The 14,831-nt window shown below is 35.0% G+C and overlaps 1 long non-coding RNA gene across 2 annotated transcripts in view; it reads right to left on the bottom strand.

Annotated features, from left to right (window-relative positions):
• Positions 1–14,831, bottom strand: part of LOC114803616 (uncharacterized) — a 299,076-nt gene that overhangs the window by 188,221 nt on the left and 96,024 nt on the right. For both annotated transcript variants that reach the window (XR_008471609.1, XR_008471610.1), the window contains exon 3: positions 10,257–10,305. This is a non-coding gene — a long non-coding RNA (uncharacterized LOC114803616). The remainder of the gene's footprint in view (positions 1–10,256; positions 10,306–14,831) is intronic.

Here is a 14,831-nt window from a genome sequence, read left to right as displayed (position 1 = left end):
CTGACCCGCTGGCGTTTTGTTGGCCGCCGACATGGTTAAAAGTCAGTATTTATATTTCATGTCGCAAATTTTTATTTATGTGCACACTTTGCTCATCCGCCGCGCCTGCTGATACCGCTGCCGCGCAACAGCCTGCCATCATTTGATTGAAGTTAGTAAAAGTGTGGTTATTGCTGCTGTTGTTGGCGGTTTCGCGCTTGAAATAGCTGTGTGCAATAGGCTTATAACTTCTAGTTAGGCCGTTATTGTGACGCCCTCGGCAATAAATGGCACTGATTGAGGTTGCCAGATCGGACAGTATTAGTGAAGTGTATTGAAAGCTAACTCTGACATGAATGAAAGGTGATTGTGAAGTCCCATGTGCTTTTTGAGATCTTAACTCAAGCCACCAACTCTGTACTACTACAGATTAAGTATGAGCTGATTTTTCTGTAGACCGTAAAGGAGTTTCTCGAGAAAAAACAAGAGTAGGTACACATCTTATTAGACTTACTATAAATAAATAGTTCTCTAATGGACTCACATTAAAAGCTGAGCGAAGGTTTTTTATTAAGATCAGATAAGAGAGTATTCTGCATGAAAAGAGATCATACTGAAGACGATCTATCAAAGCAGTATTCTCATGACTTAGCTTCGCTTATAATTAAAGAACCAGGAAGTCCCATTTCTTGTGGAAGTCCACTACAGTTCCCTAAACAAATCTTCGCGCTCTATATTTTGCTGGTTCTCAATGGTCTTCAGTCTTAAAAATATTCACTGTTCTAGATACCCTGTCACAGTGTTATTAAAAATCAAGTCTGAGGAGTTTTATCACCCACTGAAAAGCCCAAACCTTATTTTGGACTGAGTCTCGTCACGAGTATAGACTAGATGAAGAGCATTCTAGAAAATAGTTACTCCGCGGTTATCTTGCCGAGATAACTACCTTTGACTGAGAACGAAATGAGACCGAAGCTCTATTGGCATCAGGCGCAGTTTTGGAAGGACCAGGTGAAAATTTATGAAAAGAGGTATTAGAGTTAATTTAAGAACTCGTTCCTTGCTATCGAGGTTACTCGAATTTCTATTCGAGATTGACGGTGCTTACGCTCAAAGAATGAATGTCTCGTTGGTCTCTTCGGACGTTACGTATTATATTTGTGTATTTTAGAAATCTCCTAAGGTTGATTTCGCATCAAGAGAGTACCTTCAACAGTAATTTCGTAGAAAACATATTATATTCTCAGGCGACAGGTAGAGACATCAGAACTTGCGAACTTTGGGATTCGATAGCTGGAACAAGCTGGGGTATCTAACAAGCGAAGACCTGGTTAACCATTTTTTCTAATAAAATACGTATCCTATATCGGCAGCTTTGTTACTCAGAATGTATTTTCTGATATAAAAAAAACTTTGGGATTCGATAGCCGACAATCCGGGTGGCATCATACACATTTTATTGACTCGCGATACTTGAGTCGACTTGAACAAGATCTCGCTGCTGAACACGTTCAACATCCGCTGCCAAAGCAAAATCATACTCATGACAGATGACAAGCGATAAATGCTAGAGACACCGTGTGGAACTCAACGTCTTGTTGCCGTCGATTGCGCTGCCTTCACTTACACTTGCTTAGTCACATGCCGCCAGCAATGCAATGTGGAGCGACAAAGTGCCAGCTGCAAACAGCATGACAAACACTTTACGCAGAAGACGTGAGACGTAAGACGTCTTCGTGTTATGTAAACGAAACGAAATAGTGTCAATGGCTGATTTGCTTGGAAAAAGGTGGAAGAAGCAAGGACACTAGAAGCTTGCGGAACATTTCTGCCAAGTATAGAAATGTGGTTAGGAAACACTTAACGACTGCAAGGAGAAAATAAAAAAATAAGAACAACAACAAAATGCTGATAGCCCCATAGCCTTATTCGTACGACATTACACCGTAGCGTTTGCGGTGGTGAGCTTCTCTTTCACAAAGTTAGCTGCCACGCTGTCGATACGAGCGGAGATAAAATGTCTCTCCCCTTTTTTGTTGTTGTTGCGCACTAAAGTCTGCCACATTTATAAAGCTTGTCGTTTGAAGCCAGCGGATGTAGGCATTTTACACAAAATTGCTGGCTTCACAAAGCCAAGTGGCAGCTGTTGTAAGAAATTAAAACAATTTGCCCGCAGTATGATTTCCAAAGCGGTTGGAGGTCTAATGGGGAAAGCAGTAAATGTTCGCAATTTGTACAAGCTGTATTAAAGTTCCGCCAAAATAGCCGTAGGTCAATAAAAACTGATGACTCAACTTTAATATTAGTGTAATTTTTCATTTTTATCTATTCTAAGCAATGTACAAATACACACATAAAACTTTTTTAATATTTTAAGCAGTGCAAAAGACTTGATTATGAAGGGCTAAACCAGTTTCCTAGATTTGTGTATTTGTTAGAACATATTAGAAAATTTCTCAAAGTTTGAAATACTTTCTTACACATACAATTTTAATCTACAACCCCAAACGAAGACAAGTTCCTAATAAAAATTCGGGATTAGTGTGACGAAGAAGAGGTCATATAAACAAATGGTTCACTTCAAATAATTCTTACTCTAAATAGTATTTTTAAAATTTTGATAACGCTTCTACCGGAACGTTTGGTCTTAACTTAAACACAAGCACCACCACCTCCATTATCCAGACTAAGGTTAAAACACCACGGTAGGCACAACTTCCGCGAACCCAGCGAAGTGACTGGAATCGACTTTAGGAGACTTAAGAACTTTGTAATAGAGTGCAAGCGCTTAGTCGAATCAGGGAGGACATGGGGAATCATAAGGATTTCCGTTAGGAGTATTTGGGTGCCGCAAAGGACAGTCGAAGCTGTCTAAAGGAGACTCTCAGTATTTGCGGAGATCTACCCCCTGATCTGACCTAGCCAATTGAAAAAAATACAAGATTAAAACCTAAACGTCCTGAGGTTCTATTTTAGAACTGCATTTCATATGCTATTGGAATGTAGAAAAGACCAGGCAACCTTCGCTGCTAATTTTGTCAATATCAATAAGCTAACGCAACTTCTGTGATGACTTGTTGAAGCCCACGCGCTCTATAGATCATGAAAAAGTCACCACTAATGTCCCTAGGATACATTCTTGTTTGTTCGACTTCTTTCGCGAAACTGTAATGGACTTGTAAGAAGTTTTTATATCGAATTCAATGCTGACTTCAATATGACGAATCACTCTGACTAAATGCAGCACCTTTTTCTTAACAATAGTTCGTTATAAAATACACCAAGGCCAATACATCAAAGAACAGGTGGGAAGATCCTAATTTATTTTTGCTATCTTACTGTATACAAAATGATTCAATGTACATCGATGCCTTATATGAATGAACCGAAAAAATTAAATACGCTAGATGGCGCTGACGCTATTTATGAACCGTGTGGATATAGAATTGAAGTATTTACTGACAAACACAAGGGTGGACATGTATGCGTTATGCGTGCGTGAAAAACCATTTAGGTATTCAGATGGATTTAGATCTCACCCAGGAACCCAACCTTACCAGAAAAACCTCTTCAATAAAAAAAACGAATTGAGGAAAACCTCCTTCCTAAAAATGCCTTCAAATCAAATAACGAAATAAAATTATCAGTTTTTTCCGTGTTGACATGATGAAGGATTAACTCGAAGTCTCTCATAGGAAGCAAAAATTAACGTATATAAAATAAGCCCTGATCTAAGGGAGAAGGAATTCTGGTTTTAATCTATAAGTATATTAGTATCTGCCCCTATTCATCAATGCAAACAAAAACATACACAAAATCCTTCCAGCCTGTTGACCTCATGGCCCCTAACGAACGAACTCATATCCGGAAAGTTTTTAAATATTTGTTCGAACTTTTCGAAAACCATTTATTTATTTACTTTCATTCAATCGTTTTACGCTTTTCATATGTCCACTATTTGTCTGTGATAAAAATTAAATATGTTGAGTTGTGTCAACACACAATGACAAATGACATTGATTTATAATCGAGTATATTGGTTTTGGCAAATACAAGTATATTGTATTTTTATTTGCATTGAAATTGTAATTTGAGTTGTTGCCATTTTTATTGCTTTGCAATTGTAATTTATTCAATTGTTGCCTCATTCACATGATCAAACATTCATTGCGTTGCATCATCGGCTCGTACACATTTGCCGCTATGGTTTGTGTGTCAACTATTGGTATGTAAACCGCTCTGCTCTGCCCCCTCTGCTGGTTGTCGGTTCGCCACACATTCACTTATTTATACATTCATTTTGTTTGCTTTGATTTTTGTTGGCAATCTTTATTGCATGCTCGCACATCACTCATACGCCCCGTCGGCATGCGGCGATACCGCTCTTGCAGCCTCGCTGTGGCGCGCATGAATTATTAAAATTTGATTTTCAACAGCGGTGGCGGTGACGAAATGTCGGAATTTTCTATTGGCTTTGTTGACAAATTCGAGTGGAATATTATTAAAAAGCCAGAAATCACTCAATAAGGGGTGATGGAAGGAAATGCAAATAGCACAGAATTTGCACACAATTTTAGAATATGGTGATATCAAATCATATATACATAGTTGTATAGTTAGATATGAACTTCCGCATAAAAGGCAGCCTAAAAGGGAAATCGCTTGAAAAATAATATGCAAATTGTAGTGAACGGAGATTGGAAATTAAAATCTGGAGCAAAATGTGTTTGCTCGTTCGAAATATAAAGGTTATATTGACTTAAAATATATTAAATTGAATAGAAGGCATACATAGCTTTGGAAAATAAGGAAATTATATATCGCACATGAACGTCTATATATATTCGACAAAGAGGACTCTGTACTACACTGTAAACCTTCAAAACGTAAGAAACCCTAGTACATGCCACCTTCAAATTGTAAACAAAACCTCCAAAATATTAATAAATATTATCTCCTACGTCCCTAAAAATATGAACAAACGTCATTGACGCCCCAAATGTTAAAATACTCTCCAACACTGAAACACCAACCGAGCACATGTGACCCTCCAAAATGTAGGCAAACCTGATCACGCGTTACTACATGAAATGTTAACAAACCTGATCACACGTCAAAAGGTCACTGACCTCGACGAAAATGTAAACATATCGTGGTAAAAGGTCATTGACCTCGACTAAAATTTAAGCAAACCTCTGTCAAAGTTCATTGGCCTTGTCAAATATTTGTTTACATTTTCTGGAGTTAAATACTTTAAGGATTATTAATATTTTGGGTAATTTGAGATCATGGTAGTCACCACAGGAGGACAAGTAGCCTACATATTGTTAAATAGATTAAAGTCAGTGAGCTTTCGAGGTCAAAGGAGTTCAAGACAGGATTGAAGGGAGAGGAAAATAGAAAATTGATTGAAAATATGTTCGTAAGCATTTCCTTGTAGATGTAGATGAGACAAACCTAGAACTTCCTCACGCCATAGTCTTCCAAATATAACGTTCAATTTTAAATAAATTTTCAATATAACGTCCAAAGTTTTATCCTAACAAAGGGTAGAGGTCCTTCAATCGTCGGTAAACTTAATTGGCATGCACACACCTCTTACAATAATAAATGCTCAAATTGGAAAATGATTCCCCCTTTCGACTTAACTGTAGCTTCATTATGCATATTGAGCATATTATTTCACAGTAATCAATTCAAATCGCTTTTCTCCACGAAATTTGCATGAAAATTAATTAAAATTGAAGACACATTTTTGTCACTTCACCAATTAAATGATTTCAATTGATTTTTGCCATATTCACCGAGCGAAATGTTGAAAACCAATTAAGAAACTAATTAAGGAGCTTAATTTATGCAAACCATGAGCGACACAATGTAACGAGGGTGGATTGATGAGTACGGAATTTTAAAAAATAAGCTAATATAAACTCCAGAGCAACAGTGCTGAAATTTTAATAAAGGTTAGAGGAAATGAAATGAATTTATGCTAAAATTCAGACAGTTTGAAATAATCAACAGTGACTTCAGTTAAAAAGTGTTCCAATTCCGCCCTAACTTGAAACTGAAACCAGTGAGAACCACGCACCAGATTTTTTGTCCCTCCCAAATACCTATATTCCTACCCTCACCCAGCGACCGTTTCCATGGTTAAAAACCTCGAGATGGAGCAAGCTTAGTAAGACCATTCTGAAGCAGTGATTTTAGGAATGAAGCAGAAGGACGAAAAATTTCGAACACCACTAGACTATCAGGTTCTATTTTTTTTCCAATTGGAGGTTGGAATTGACTTAGTATATATATGAATATGATAAATTCTTTGGAAGATAAGGGATTTTCTCGGAGAAAGATTATTCAAGGATTTTTTTATCTAAAAACACGAAAGACCTTTTGAACTATTATGAATATTTTATAACCTCTGTAAACCACACTGAAATAGTTAGTACCCCAGAAAGCTCAGAATCTGTTTATGATCAAATATGAGATCCCAAAGAACACGTCAGATGTCGATGAAATCACTAGCAAGCTTTTTTCTAAATTCACTGGCTTCTCAAGCTACCCTAGTACTACTACAAAAGTGAAAGCAAAAAAACTGTAAATCACCAATTATATGAATACCTAAATGATGCTACGCTCACACCAACAAAAAGGGAAAACAAATATACCACCTCTCGAAGGTGAGAAAAATGTTTGCATGTTATTTGTTGTGAAATTTCAAAATGAAAGGAGGAAACGCTTGGCGTATGCTGGAAGCACTTTTCAAATACACATTTCTTTTTAATTTCGGATTTATTTTTTGCTTTTAATTGGTTACCATTTGGTCTTTGCATTTTATTTGCGTTGCTCTGGCGCGTGCTTAGCATCCGCTCGCAGAGATTTCGCTGTGCTTATGAGTGGAAAAGGTACTTGGAGCAGCGGGCAGTTAGCATACTTGAGGAAACAGCATTAGCTTTGCAATGCCACTTGATGTGGAACTTTTAGTTCATTTTTTTAAGATTTTTTATTTATTTCTTTTTTTCAAGTTTTTGTTGTTGCTCATTTTTCCCCATTTCGCCTGCTTTTCTTCCTTTGGCAGTTCGCCTTTTCACACGTCCATTTCGGTTGGGTTTTGAAATTTAATTAATAAGCATTCGTTAGCTCTTTTCCATTACGCTTCGAAAGCATCAGGAATTAAAAAGAAATGCAAAGCAGTGAAATTCTTTTATTTTCTTTTTTTTTGGCTAAAGCACTACAATGCTAACGCTAAGAAGTAGAATGAAATGAAAAAAATAAATAAACTCTATTTGCTGGTAGCTTTCGAATGTACGAAGCTCTATAGCTGTCATGCTGCTGGAAGAGAGGAATGCGGGTTTGCTTTTAAATGATATTTGTGAGAACGAAATGGATGTATGTATGTAGATATACTATTATACATATATCTATATATGTGTGCCTTGCATACTAATCACCCAGCGCCAATTCCATTTCAACTGCAGACACGCCAAACATCAGCAGCAGCAGCGCTGGCATTATGAATATGCTCTACTTAAGCGGGTTCGGTGGTGGGGGGAGTGGCTGTTGAGGCGTGCGTTTGTGCGCAACTCGTGTGCGCGCTGGCGCGTGAAAATTGTTTGCCGTGATGCTATTTCCTGTTTTTTCGTGTATTTGAATTCTCTATTTTTTACCTAGATCTCTGACAGCAACTTAATTTCGATTTAAAATTTTAAATCAATTTGGTGACACTCCATGATGGATTTAAATTTCATTTATATTTCACTTAATTTCATTAATTCATAATTTTTTTGTACTAACCGGACTGTCATGTGTATGTCATATTAACAAAATGCCAACATTATTTATATTTTAAATTTTTATTTAAATCATTTAAATTTTTGAAGAACCTCACAAGAAACCTGAACGAATTTGGATCTCGCTCTAGAAAACATCTGTGGTCAACAGTGGCGAACGCAGGAAAAAAATTTGGGGGGAGGGGGGTTTAGGTAAAAAGACAATGTTTCATTATTTTATTCAGAAATTGAAGTCTAATCTTCTTTTAATTTGGGCCATAAAATTTAAAATCTCTTCCTCCTTCACGTCTATATCTCTATGGATATTCAAGAGAGCCATTCCGTTCAGGCGTGCTTCTCCAGTTTTATTTCTTAAATATGTTTTAAGCCTGCGAAGTGAGGAAAACGAGCGTTCACTTGAAGCGACAGATATAGGGATTGTTGCTCCAATCTTTAAAAAACGATGCACTGTTTTGAAAATTTTTCCATCGCAACAATTCAACGCGTCTAAAAAAGTTTTGGATCTCTTTGTTTGATTTAACCAGTTCCTGAAAATATATTCAAAATTTTAGTTAGAAAATATAATCTGAAGAAAAGATTTTTAACCTTTTCCACATTCTAAATTCAGCAACGAAATCATCGGGATCTTCTACATCAGCGGTTAAGTTAAGACACTCAAGTCTTTTTTTGCAAATAGCATAATTTTTATAAATTTAAATTTGTTTCACAATAGTTTGCTCATGGAACGAAAACTGAAAGTCATAATAAAAATTTTTCAAATTTTTCCTGTATTATGATTAACAATAAACTCTAAAAAAAAATAGTAGAAACCTTATTGGTGACTTTTCAGTTCAGAACTAATTTTCAAAAGAAGTCCATTTTCGACTCACAATTCCCCTTAAATCTAAAAAAATCCAGTTCAGCAGCCACAGAGTTATAAGGCAAAGTCCAGTTTATATTTTTCTGGGTTTTTTAATTGGCCTTCATTCCCACAACTTTTTAATACTATCCAGATACAATAGGTTTGTTTTTAGTTTAACATTTTCATAGTTTCCAAAAATTAAATTCTATGTATCAGCAGAAAAGTATCAAAATAGGCCGTTTGTGAACAAAAAAGTATCAAATCACAAAATTTAGAAGATACAATTGTATCAAAACGGCAACGCCGTTAGTGACTAATGTTTTTTTTATTTTACACTAGCAGACCCGGCGAACTTCGTACCGCCTTAGTGTAAATTTGATGCACTACTTTATTTTGTATAGCTGACCTATCTTATGTATGCGTACCTATTCAATTTGAACTGGAATCTATAATATACTCCATATAAAAATGAATACCTATAACAAATTGTTTGTATGGGAGATTAGAAAAGTGTGAATTTTAGACATTTTCAGGCAAGTTTTCTAAAATTTTCTCTCCGTAAGAACCATTCTTAAACCCCCTGGAATACACACAAAAAGAATCAGCCAAATCGGTCAACCGTTTTAATGATATGTCGTGACAATGGAAAAAGGTTTTCATTTTTATATATATAGATTATTATCCAGCGACAATTATTTTTAATTCCGCACAGGACCATTCAAACCTGTTAAACCTGCGTTCGCCCCTGGTGGTCAATAAATTCATAAGAAGTTAAATATAGAAAATCTATAGTCACATAACCAGTATTGTTTGTACAAGCTATGATTTAGTGTTCCTTCAAACATTGATTAAACTCCAATAAATAGTTCGTACATAGAAATGCAGTTTCGAAAGAAGGATATGGGATTTCAGAAGGCCTTGAGTTATAGAAGTTCAATAAAAACAACACTAATATCAGAAACTTCAAAAACTTCCAATTTTGAGACATATTAACATATCTTTATCAGAAAGCATGAAAATACTTATTTTCAAATTCCATCTTAATAAAAGGTTCAAGCTAGAAGAGTTATAATCATACGTTTATTAATAATGTTATTAGGCCTACAACTTTGCTTTCGCCGTTTTCCAATAGATGTCTCTATGGTCAAGCACTGTTCGATTAAATCGATTTTTTTATATCGATCTTGGACGTTTGTGTCAACATTAACCCAACAAAATTTTGTAGAGATCTGTTTGCATCCCAAACTTATTCTCAACTGAAAATGTCACTTTTTGAGCCGAATTCTCGACATTTGCGGGAAAAAGAAAAGCAAAATCTTTTTTAACTCCAAGAAAAGTGCGGCTGAGACTCATCGAATGCTTTCGGATACGTACTGTGTGTCCTAAGTGAAAACAAGCCTTAAATTTACGAAAAAACGGCTGAAGCAAAGTTGTAGACCTAATATAAACGATCTTTCATAAGGAACTGTACTTAAAAAAAATCGAAATAAATTATAGTCGTATGATTTTTTTTTTTTTTTTTATATATATATACTTTACTAACATTTGTAAGTTTAATAAAACCAATAAAATAATTTAAAATTTTTATGGACAAGTATTGAGTGAAATTGTGATAATTTGCATTAGTTAAAAGAGTGTATTGAACTTACCATATAATTTTCATTGAACCCCACGGATTTGTTAATACCTTACAACAAGCTGAAATCGAAAAGAAGAAAACTTTGAGCGACGAAATAGAACAAAATTATATATAAATAACAAAATAGTTGCTAAGGGTTTGTTCACATAACCATTGATTGTAAGTCATAAAACCAAACGAGTTAGATATAGGGTTATGTATATCAAAATGATCGGGGTGGCGAATAGAGTTAGGATGTCTGTCCGTCTATGCAAGCGATAACTTGAGTAATAATTGATGGAACTTGGTACACGTGTTCCTCGGCACTATAAAACGGATCACCACCATGCACACAAAATGGTAAAAACCGAAAACATATAAAGTACCATAAAATTTTATACAAAGGATCGCAATAGGAAAAAGCGTATTTGGATGTAATTTTGTTTGAAAAAGGGTGTGGACCCGCCCTCTATTAAGTTTTTTGTACAAATCTCGTAAACTAATAGAGATATATCAACGAAACTCTGTAGGCTCGTTTCCTTTAAACACTACCTTATTCAGTCTAAAAATGGAGGAAATCCCATACAAAGATTATTTGTAAATTACAAAAATACTTCAATTCAGTAAGGAAAAATACCTGAAAACTTAAATTTAATTATTAAGATGGTGCAGAAGGGCACTCAAATTGGTATACAAAATTTGAAATGGGTCTGACACCGCCCATTTATAAGTCAAAAACCATATCTCCGAAACTCCTGCTATAGTCTGAAAATGTGAGAAATTGGTACACAACCACGCCTACTTCCCATATACCAGAACTTTGAAGTCGAGCTGAATCGTTAACTTTAATAACGGTTAACTTATAAAGTAAGCGCTAGTGAAAATAACGGAACAGAACTTTGCACATGTGATGTATTAATACTGTGGCATCGCCCTTCTAAAAATCGCCGAAATCGGACCATAAATTTTCAAGTCCCCATATATCGAACAGTGCTTCTCATACATTTTTTACGGAAAATATAGATAAGTCTCTCAGATAATTGGAAGAAATTCAGAGGGAATATTTTTATTCTAATAAAATGTCTCTATGCCAAAATCGTACTACCCCAAGCTCTCATATACCTAATATTAGCTGGAGTGACATCCGAGCTTAGCTCCTTCCTTACTTGTTTCTTTATATCATCTGAATATCTGAAAGAGCAGATAGAGTAGTTTTCCGAAATAAGGAATATTCGTTTTAACGAAAACGTCGGGGATTTGTAAGTACTTAAGTTTAACGAACAACGTGAAGAAGACATATGAAGAAAGAGAAAAAAATAATTTCGAACCAGAATTAAAAATAAAACTTGAAAAAATTCAAAAGAAATGTGCAAATTGAAAAACTGCTGAATTTTATAAAAAAAAGCTTCAAAATTATTGATTCGGCAAAATTTTTATAAAAAAAATTAACAAAAAATTAATAAAACAATTTATTAAACTCCAATTTACGGATATTTAACTCATTTTTATCTAAAATTATTGAAAAACATACCTCTAAGTGAGTACACGAATTAAGGAAAAATTCGATGTAACGAACAGGCCTGACAATTACGTACACTACCAGGAGTATGTACTACTACCTAGAAAGTATGTACATTACCAGGAGTATGTACTACTAAATTCGGTATATAACACTTTCTTGACACCTTGATGACACGGGTGGAATATGATCGAAATCGGTTCACAACCACGCCTACTTCCCATATAACTCAATTTTGAACTCCATCTAATTCGCTCACTGTATAAGATACATATACATTAGGAACAAATGAAGATAGCGAAATAAAACTTTACACAAATACTGTATTTGAGCTGTGCCATCACTTGTGGAAAAATTGTCAAAATCGGACCATGACTTTTCAAGGCCCCTGATATCGAACATGAAGAACTCAGTGTTAGGGGAATTTTTCACCGAAAATATCGGTATATCCCTCAGATAGTTTAATGTAATTCAGAGGACATTTTTTCGTCTAATTGTGTTTCTCTGTTCCAAAAATACCCTTATACCTGATTGTAGGTATTATTAAATTAAGTGAGCGTACAGTCTTCGATATATTGTATCTTGATGGTGAAAATGAGTGAAATAGGTTAAAGAATTACCTCAGTCCCCATATACTATAGTTATTCTATTGAACTTTATGCCGAATATGTTGTATTGTGTTATCTTTATAAAGAACTTAATTGTGTCACAGATCTTAATTTAGTCAATTAGCATACTAAGTGCGTGGAAAAAACAATAAAATCTACTGCAGACTGTACTTTAAAACATAATTACCAAACCATAACTTCAATTCAACTTCATCTATTTATTTTAAAATATCCCTGAAAATTACTTCATAAGCTTTTATTTGAATAATATGTACTAATTCTGCACTGCATTTAAGCCTGGTGCTTACAACTGTTTAACGAACAACATGAAGAATCAAATAAAATCGTGAAAAAACAGAATTTTATATACATACATATAACTTGAAATATTTCAAAACCAATGTCCAAATTGAAATAATGAAATCAAGATTCATTCAATATTTTGAATTTGATAGAAAAGCTTAAAATTATTGATCAGCACCAAGTAGATGTATAAGTGTCGGAAAAAAAAAATTGTGGTGAATTTGCTGAAATGGAACAGTTTGGAAAAATTTAGCTGATAAAATGTATATATACTCTGTGGAGCGCCAGGGAAAAATATATCCAAGGTGATGTCCTTTTATGTTGCAATTGAAGTGCCACAAAATGGCTAAGAGCAGCAAAGAAGAACAAAGTCAATTTCTCAAATATAATCTTCGTATTCCAATGAAGCGAACGGCGAGTAACTAATCAAGTATTACTAATGAAAAAATATTTTGATTTCTTTTGAATTTCTGTTATGGTTTTTCTCTGTTTTACATATCATCTAAGATTAAAGAATTTATTAAACTCCAATTTACAGATATTTAACTCAATTTTATTGAAAAACATGCCTCTAAGTGAGTACACGAATTAACGAAACATACGATGTAACGAACAGGCCTGACTAATAATGTCTTCGTTATTACTATTGCTTTCGTTTACTTTAATTTATGTGACATTACATAGCGCGAACTGACCCTTTAATGGAATGTTCATAAACAGCGCTGCTTCCCTCTTCCCAAATCAAAGATAATCGCGTTAAAAATTGCCCACTGACGTAGGCAAACTGAGCTTAAATTACAAGAGTAGTTCTGCACTGCTAATTCATAAAATGTTTGCATTTATTTAGAGTTTACTTCTTCAGAAAGAATACTCTCCCGACGTATTCCTCAAAATATATATTAGACTAATGTTTTCTAACATGCCTCAATAACAGAAGATTGGCTTCGTTCCGATAAAATAGTAACATTTTGATGATAATTTAGTTGATACAAATTTTTCAAATATGCGTAAAGGCCTCTTTTCCCCTTTTACAGCTACCCCGATGGGTCAGTGAGGCAATTTAAAATTATTTCAATACCAATTACATTAGGTTCTTTCATTTTGCCCACATCCATTAAGGTTTTATTTGCTCTCTTGTCTCTAAAACATATATGCATTTTTCGCAGAGAATACAGTGGATAACATTACGTCTATATTTAATACCTATAAAGTTTAATATAAAAGCTATTTTTACATATTGACATTATATTCATTTCCAAACCCCCCATAAAACCCCAAGTAATATCACAAAAGTATTTCGTTCTCCATCACATAAAATAGTTGATTTTAATAAAATATTATGACAGCGCCATAAAATCACTAACTAAATCACATTTAATCAAAATTCAGCAAATAAAATACCGTTGTTTGTATGTTTGTATGCACCAGCGAAGCCAAAAGGCTGATTACGAGACAGATATTCACCTTCCCACGCAGAAACACCCGCGTGCGCCTGATGGAATGCTCATAAAATTATTGCCATTCGCATCATCACGTTTACTCCCACACACGCACACGTACATAGTACAAACACATATAGAGGTATTAAAATTCTGCCGCACACAGGCACTTACACATATTCGCAATTAATGCCACACAGCGAAGAGTAGCTTTTCACGACAACCATATTCACTTTAACGAGACGTTAATTAAATTCAAGCATGAAGTAAATGAACCTCACTGAAGTGTGACTGACTGCCAGACGATGGTGTGAGGCGGCATGACTGACGCAGAAGCCTATCGGTGCGACGAGTCTTAAAGTGCGCTTTTTGGCGCAAGTGTTCGGGTGTCTGTTCATGCGCCGTAATTAATTAATATATAATACGCATACGACATGGCGCACGCAAAGCGACACGTTTTGGGAACTACACAGCATCAAAATTAAATTAAATTAAATGAAGACATAAAAGCTGCATGCACGGCATTTGAAGACGACATACACGTTTGAGGGTTTATATCAGTTTGTTGGCCTCCCCTAAGAGAGGAGAGTTACAGTGAACTATCGACAGGTGGCGCGCTAATTCGAAGTCTGTAAAAATAAATTTTTATGACTTGGGTACTGCCATTCGAATCGAAAAGTGCTGCTAACCCTAAATTACTAAGAGAAAATGACGCTTTTGTTCTAACCTGAATAAAG

This window comes from Zeugodacus cucurbitae, chromosome 5 (assembly GCF_028554725.1).
Source record: "Zeugodacus cucurbitae isolate PBARC_wt_2022May chromosome 5, idZeuCucr1.2, whole genome shotgun sequence".
NCBI classification, from domain to species: domain Eukaryota; kingdom Metazoa; phylum Arthropoda; class Insecta; order Diptera; family Tephritidae; genus Zeugodacus; species Zeugodacus cucurbitae.
Note: the sequence above shows the minus strand (reverse complement) of the source record. Positions and strands in the feature narration are given on the sequence as shown.